Consider the following 8,798-nt stretch of genomic DNA (forward strand, 5'->3'; position numbering starts at 1 on the left):
TTGCCTCTCAAAAGTTCCAAGACTACATTCTATCTCGCACAATCAAGCTAGTAGAAAAAAGTGATCCTCTCAAGTATTTACTCAAGAAAGTAGCTCTTACAGGCATATTGGCTAAATGGGTCATGATTCTCAGTGAATTTGATATTCACTACTAAGAGAGTTAGGCTATCAAGGGACAAGTAATTGCAAATCAATTAGCTGAAGCACCACTACCTGATAAACAACCAATGGAGGTCAAATTTCTAGATAGGGATGTCCTTACTATTACCTCCAAGCAATGGACCATGGACTTTGATGGTTCCTACACTCAACATGGCTCAGGTGTCGACATCTTGTTCATCACTCCTGAAGGAAACACCATACCCCGGTTATATCAACTCAAGTTTCCATGAACAAATAACATTGTTGAGTATGAGGCACTGGTCACAAGAATCAAAATGGGCATGGAATGGAGAATCACAAAACTCAAAGTCTATGGAGATTCCAAACTAGTCATAAATCAGATCAACAATGAATATCAGATAAAGGATGACAAGTTGCTGCCATATAAAATAATAGTGGATGAATTCAAATAGTACTTTGTACACATCACATTAGAGAAAATACCAATGTTGGACAACAGAGCAACCCATGCAATGGCTACTATTTCTTCACTGCTACCAATTCTAGAGCAACAAAGTTGTTATGATTTTCTGGTAGAGCAACTATATTCCCCAGCCTATGACAATTCCGTATCCCATGTTATCTATGTGATGCAAAGGGTAGGAGGATCTTCCTCAAATGCCTAAGGACTCTTATCCACACCCACATAACTCACTCCTCAAAACCTCTCATTGGTCAAACACATCACCTCTAATCTCCTACTTCCCACATACTATAATAACACCCCAAACACATACTCACTGATCATTCTTGATCATTGTATTCACTTGGTACTTGACTGCAATAACAAAGTTTCACCATAAACCTACACAACTAGGTCTCACTAGGTTCAACACCTAACCCAAAACTTGGCTTCACAATAACTTATCAACAAGGAAATACCCTTACCAAAATATCATAAATGGTTTAAAAACATATACCCAACTCCCTTGGGTCTATTACAAACCCCTAACACATTGTCTTATTGTTCTAAGATTGTCAAAGTATAAAAGACAATATTGGTTAAACTCAACCCTTAACTCTCATTTCTCTGGATTCAAACACCCTCCAAGAAATAGTGTATCATTGAAATATCCCATAGGCCCTTCCCACATCATCTCAATAACCAAGTCCCATAAATAAGATTCAAAACACAAAATCAAAACATCTTACCCAAAATCTATCCATAATGACAATTTGCTGCTGTTTTGGATAGGCCGCACACAGAGATGTATAAGTTTTGAACCAAGTATTATTTCCTCAATCCCTCCAATGAGATTATTAAAAACTTTAACCTACATGAATTATCCCAAATTAAAGAAGATCCAATGGTTCAGTGATGAGGTATTGCCCTCGCATCAGGACTGTTGCAGTCACACCCCAAATCTGATAGTTTTTTACTTTGAAACCTTCATGAAGCACATGCCAAATTCATCATGGAACCCTGCACATACCTTGGATAGGTAAAATAAATCCTTACCCTCATCCCTTCCAAAAATGGCATTTGGGAAAACATCTAAAAAAAAAATTATTACATTTATGAGGCCACTAGATGACCTAGTAAAGGTTTTGACAGTTTTGAAACACATGTCAATATCTTCCACAAATGATAATGAAATTGCACCAAATAAAAACTAAAGTAATCTTAGTTCATTTCAATTTCATCCTAGTAAGATAACTTAATTAAAAAACTACATATCAATTTGCAAATGAACAAATTTCAGTTTGTCATACATTGAAGACTCAGAAAATACAAGGAAAAATACAATTTTATTGCTCCACTTATCAAATATCAACCTCCACATCCACTATCTCTATCAAAATAGATTAATTTCATCATTTTATAGTTCTCCAAGCCTTATAAGGCCTAAATGTAACTAATAACCACCTATAACTACCCTTTTTGACATTTTTTTGCAATTTTGACAATAAAAGTTGCACAAAAAGTTGTCATGTTGACACATGAAGTTGTCAATATGATCAAACTTGAACTCCAAACCTCCTAACCTATAAAAATGGTCTTCAAATGACCTTATAAACATTTATAACATTTTTTATTGACTAAAAACTCAAACCTACCCTTAAAACCCAAAATTAGCCTTTTCTAGGCCTAATTGCTCAAAATGGCAAATTTACAGTTTTTGACCATTACATTGCATTTGACTACATGTTATGGCTCACATGGCCATGTTACATCATTTAAATACATGATACATATTTTTTGTCTTTATTTTTCATAAAATCCTTCATAGGGCCTATCAGTGACCCTGCTCCACCTTGTCTTCCTTGGTACTCCTGCACAATACTCTTGAGGATAAAAAGAATGCAAGGTCCCCTTGCATGGCTGCCTCCTCTTCCTGGTTTTCCAATTCATTGGAACTAGCATTGTATTCCTTGCAAAAAATTGTACATTCTTTGGCAACTCATGGCACCTCCTCTCAAAAAAATGGTACTCAAGGTAAGCACCTCCAACATGATCATCCTTGTAAACACTCAGCAAACTTGCATACAAAACATTAGGATAAAAAAAACATCTTCTTCATTGATTACAATTTCATCTTGTTCCAAAAAACCCATTGAAATCTCTTCATATTTAAAATGCCATTCTCCTGGGCATGTCACCATAACCTCACCCATCATCAAGGCTTCATCATGAGCTTTCTTCATTGTTGCAACTAGCCTCTTCATAGGCCAAACTACCTTATTGTGCACCCTATAGTGCCAACTCTTTGTTGTACCCTATAGAGTTTCCAATTTCAACTTCATTTGTGCTTCCCTAAGCTCATCTTCCTTTCTCTCTTTCTCTAGTTCCTCTTTAAGATCCCTCAATCTTGCTTCATTTGCTTCCAAAGCCCTTCTTAAACTTCTCAACTCATCTCATTTCTTGTCTTCTTCTTCTCTCTTCGTTCTTTCTACATCTTGTTTCCTCAACTCTTATTCCTCTCTTTTCTTCTTTCCACTTCTTGTAAGAACCTACTATCTTTTTTCTTAGATTTTGTTAACTCCATCTTCACCCCTATATCCCAGACCTTTCACTTGCTCTGATACCAATTTTATGTGGAGGGTAGGAGGATCTTCCTCAAACACCTAAGGACTCTTACCCACACCCACACAACTCACTCCTCAAAACCTTTCATTGGTCAAACACATCACCTCTGATCCCCTACTCTCCACATACTACAATAACACCCACAACACATACTCACTGATCATTCTTGATCATTGTATTCACTTGGTACTTGACTACAATAACAAAGTTTCACCATCAACTTACACAACTATGTCTCACTAGGTTCAACACCTAACCCAAAACTTGGCTTCACAATAACTTATAAACAAGGAAACACCCTTACCAACATATCATAAATGGTTTAAAAACATATACTCAACTCCCTTGGGTCTGCTACAAACCCCTAACACATTGTCTTATTGTTCTAAGACAATCAAAGTATAAAAGACAATATTGGTTAAACTCAACCCTTAACTCTCATTTCTCTGGTTTCAAACACCCTCCAAGAAATAGTGTATCACTGAAATATCCCATAGGCCCTTTCCACATCATCTCCATCACCAAGTCCCACAAATAAGATTCAAAACACAAAACCAAAACATCTTACCCAAAATCTGTCCATAATGACAATTTGCTACTCTTTTGGATAGGTCGCACACAGAGATGTATAAATTTTGAACCAAGTATTATATCCTCAATCCCTATGGTGAGATTCTTAAAAAAAAAATCCTACACAACGTATCCCAAATTAAAGAAGATCCAGCAGTTAAGTGATGAGATATTGCCCTCGCATCAGGTTTGTTGCAGTCACACCCCAAATCTGTTTGTTTTTCAGTTTGAAACCTTCATGAAGCCTGTGACAAATCCATCATGGAACCCTAAACACACCATGGATAGGTAAAATACACCCTTACCCTCAACCCTTCCCAAAATAGGGTTTGGAAAAACATCTAAACAAAATTTATTACATTTATGAGGCCACTGGATGCCCTAGTAAGGGTTTTGACAGTTTTGAAACAAATGTCAATATCTTCCACAAATGATAATGAAATTGCACAAAATAAAAACCAAATTAATCTTATTTCATTTCAATTTCATCCTAGTAAGATAAATTAATAAAAAAAATGCATATCAATTTGCAAATGAATAAATTTCAGTCTGTCATACATTGAAGACTCAGAAAATACAAGGAAAAATACAATTTTATTGCTCCACTTCTCAAATCTCTACCTCCATATCCAATGTATCTCTAAAAATGGATTAATTTCATAATTTTATAGTTCTCCAAGAATTCTAAGGCCTAAAGGCAACTAATAACCACCTATAACTACCCTTTTTGATATTTTTTTGCAATTTTGACAATAAAAGTTGCATAAAAAGTTGTCATGTTGACACATGAAGTTGTCAATATGATCAAACTTGAACTCCAACCCTCCTAACCTATAAAAATGGTCTTGAAATGACCTTATAAACATTTATAACATGTTTTATTTACTAAAAACTCAAACCTACCCTTAAACCCAAAATTAGCCTTCTCTAGGCCTAATTGCTCAAAATGGCAATTTTCCACTTTTTGACCATTACATTGCATTTCACTACATTTTATGGCTCATATGGCCATGTTACATCATTTAAATACCTTATAGGTATTTTTTGTCTTCATTTTTCATCAAATCCTCCATAGGGCCTATCAGTGACCCTGCTCCACCTTGTCTTCCTGGGTGCTCTTGCACCACTATGCCTTAGCCGTTTCAGACTCTCCTTTATATAGAATAATATATGAGTATCTCAAAACCAATACCGTACCCATTGACCTATCTCGGAACCAAAAATACAAATTTATCGTAATGAATCTTACTTTGGTTTACACGAGCTTCATGAAGGTATATGTGGTACACTTTCATGTGGTCCTACTCTCACTAATTTTTTTATTGAGAATAGGGTAATACTGGCTGACAATGGAAAAAGACTCTTGTTAATATGCAAAGAAATGTCTTAAGTATCAAATCCATGGCAATATTATCCATACACTAGCATAGGAATTGTAGCCATTTATAACATCTTGGCCTTTCTATTAGTGGGGACTTGAATTAGTAGGGAAAATCCATCCTTCATCTTCAAATGGACACAATTTCATAATCACTGCGATGGAGAATTTCATAATCACTGCTATGGGGTATTTCACAAAATGGATTGAAGCAGTCCCAGTGACCACAATAACTGGAAAACAAATTGCCTCTTTTAGCCTCAATTATCTAATCTGTAGATACAACATTCTCAGTTCCATCATCACAGATAGTGGATGTCCCTTGAAAATCTAGGACATACGAGAACTATGTGAACAATTCAAATTCCAACATTGTTTCTCTACACCTTACTATCCGTAGGGAAATTGTCAAACAAAGGCATCAAATAAAAAAATATTGAAAATCCTGAAGAAGGTTGTAAATGATGTAGGAAAGGATTGGCATATACAACTAAATCTAGCACTTTGGGCATACAGGACTAGCATCAGGACACCTACAGGAGCTATGCCATATTCATTGGTATATGGATCAAAAGAAAGTTTACCTCTTGAGGTAGAAATTCCATCACTCAAAGCATTGAAAGGCCTCATTCGAGATGAGGAGTATCGAGTCAACAGATTGCAAGAACCAGAGCTTTTGGATGAAAAACATCAACATGCCTATAATCACCTCAATGCATACTAGCAACGCATGTGCAAAAGCTACAACCTCAAAGTCATCCCTGAGATTTTTAAAGTTGGTGATCTCATGCTCAAAAAAAATCCTAGAAATCAACAAGATCGAGAAAAGAAGGGGAAGTTTGAACCTAACTGGTTGGGTCCCTGTTTTATCATATGTGCTCAATGAACCAACCAAAGACATCCATCTGAAGAAATTTTATACTTGAGTGGTCTAATGCATAGAAAAAGTGAAAAATACAAGAAAAAATATAAAAAGTTCAAAAAAATAACAAAAAAATAAAAAAGATGCAATAAAAACAAATGGTGAAAACCTGGCAATAGGTTCTCCTTGTGAGGGAATACCTCCTCTATCTATCATTACTCATATCTTTTGTATCCGGAGTCAAACCACTAGCCATCGCCCAATACTTTATCAACAACATTATCCTAGACATACTCAGCATAGTCACTGTCCTTGCTTATCTGAATATCAGTTCATTATATCCCACCATGGCTTGGTAATCACTATACATATCCACATCGATCGATATCTATAACTAGGGGCAACATTCATTTGACTGCAAATAAATAAGAATCACCACATATCAAGCAAATCCTGTCAAGCCAAAACTCCAACAGCCAAGAAAGCAAAACACTGATCCGATTAACAAACATCAACACACATGATGGATGATTTTCTAATGTATAATTTTTTTACATCTTGCATGAAGGTTTTGACTATTTTCCACTTGAACCTTCTGATTTATTGGATCCCCTAAATTTTCTCAATGATGCATCGAGCTAGAGAAAGTGGTTGGAGACTTCGATATTTTTTTAGTTTTTTGTCTGTGAGACGATCACTTGTACTGTGCAAATACTTGTCTTAAGACGTGATTCGAAACATATCACTGAAGACATTCTTCCACTTTGCACATACAAAGAGTTTAATCTTGTTTGTTTATGCAAGCAACACTCTAGTCGTCTTGGTTCAATTATGCCTCGATGCTTGTGCCATCTTGTAGTATCAAAATCCATGTAAATTTTTCTCAAGTCACTATGGTTCAAATATACCATTATGCTTGTATAAATTTTCAACATATCAACAGCTCAATGATGATAAACATAAAGAAAGAAAAAATGTGTGACTATACAAGAATGACGAATAACATAATGACAATGATCAATTAGTTGCATATCATTTTACAAATTAGTTGCATATCATGTAAATTTGCATTTAATTGGATCATATCATTATCATACATCTCATTTAAAAGTTACATCTCACAAATCAATATCATTACATCTTCATCATCAATCATATCAATCAATATCACATCAAAAGCATTTATCTAAGAATCACCTCATCATCATAGAACCATCATATCAATGCATAAATCATCATCCATAGGCACATCACATGTGGATCAAAAAATCAGTGTCGTATATATATCTCAAAAAGGATCAAAATATACAAAAGATGTATGTCTGTCGAAATACAACATAATGATCAAAATCCAATAGAGACAAGTCTCTTAGGTATGACTATCTCTTGAGGTTGATGGTCTCGTAGCAGATGTCCCAGCACCAGGATCTTTGAGTGGATCACATCGAGAAGGCCCTGTAACCCCTCTACTCTCTATCCTCGAATGAGTCGGCATGGATCGACTGGATGCCACCGCAGCATAGCTAGGAGCTCTGTGATCTCTAGGGACCACCTCCTCATATAAAATCCTATAGTACTTAGCCTCATTGGCTACATACTGCATCTCTCTCAGTGTGTCTCTCATAGAACCTCCAGTCTCCACTCTCTCCAACCTATCTGCCTGAGCCTCTGCTCGACCTAAGTGCTCTATCACCATATCCCACTCTACGATAATCTGCGTAATCTGGCGCTGCTAAGCTAGTACCTGTGCCTGAAGCTGCTACACTCTCATCTATAGGAACCTAATCTGGGCATCCTCTTAGAGGGTGGGTCCCTAGACCTGAATGGGTACCTATGTCATAGTACCACCCATCCCTGCCCCTGTCCTAGGCATTGGTGGGGGTAATATATCTGATCTCCTCCTTTGTGTCGGTCACCTGAACTCATCCATCCCACCCACAACTGCTATCACCTCGCCTACCAGGCCAACTCAACTAGCTCCAACCGCCAAACCTCCCCTCCCTCCCTCACCACCTACCTGCCTGACTAGTCCACCTCCTCTCCTATCTCCATCTCCTCCTCCAATCCTCCCTCTATCTCCACATCTCCCTCTACCACCTCCCCTCCCAACTCCCCCATCATCTCCTCCAACATCCCCATATCCCTTCTCCAACTCCTCTCCCTCATCTCTCTGTCTCCCTAGCTTCTCAAGCTGCTCATCCTCATCATCATGAAAAGAAGGAATCATCTCCACTAGATCTGATATCCGTGCTAGGACATGGGCCATGAAGTATGCTCCAAACTCCTCCATCATCCTAGCATCTACCACTCCAAACCCATAGTCCCATATCTGTCTGGCCAAATACATATACTCCTCCACAGCCACTGCACTATCAATAGTCGGACCCCACTCTAGCACATCCTACCTCCAATGAGCATATAAACATTATCCATGTGGTACACCCTGTTGTCGACCATATTGTCATTGTACTCGGCTATGCAAGAACCTCTCAATGATAAAAGGCATCTACCCTATCAAGTATCACAACATATATACATAAGGGATCTCTAGACTATCCTTTGCCTACACGTCAAAATTCATATACGATCTTCAGATGACCATATCAATATCGTCCAACACCCTCCTCCAATGCTCTAGCTTGTCCATCTTATATTGGACAACTATCTGTATGTACCCATATGCATAATCCCAACCAACTGGCCTATCACTATCTGCAAGTGGCCTCTCTATAGGAATGTGCTCCCAAGCCCACATCTATAATAATGTGACGCTGGCTGATAAAATGATGTAACCTAAG

This window comes from Cryptomeria japonica, chromosome 7, assembly GCF_030272615.1.
Source record: "Cryptomeria japonica chromosome 7, Sugi_1.0, whole genome shotgun sequence".
NCBI lineage: Eukaryota > Viridiplantae > Streptophyta > Pinopsida > Cupressales > Cupressaceae > Cryptomeria > Cryptomeria japonica.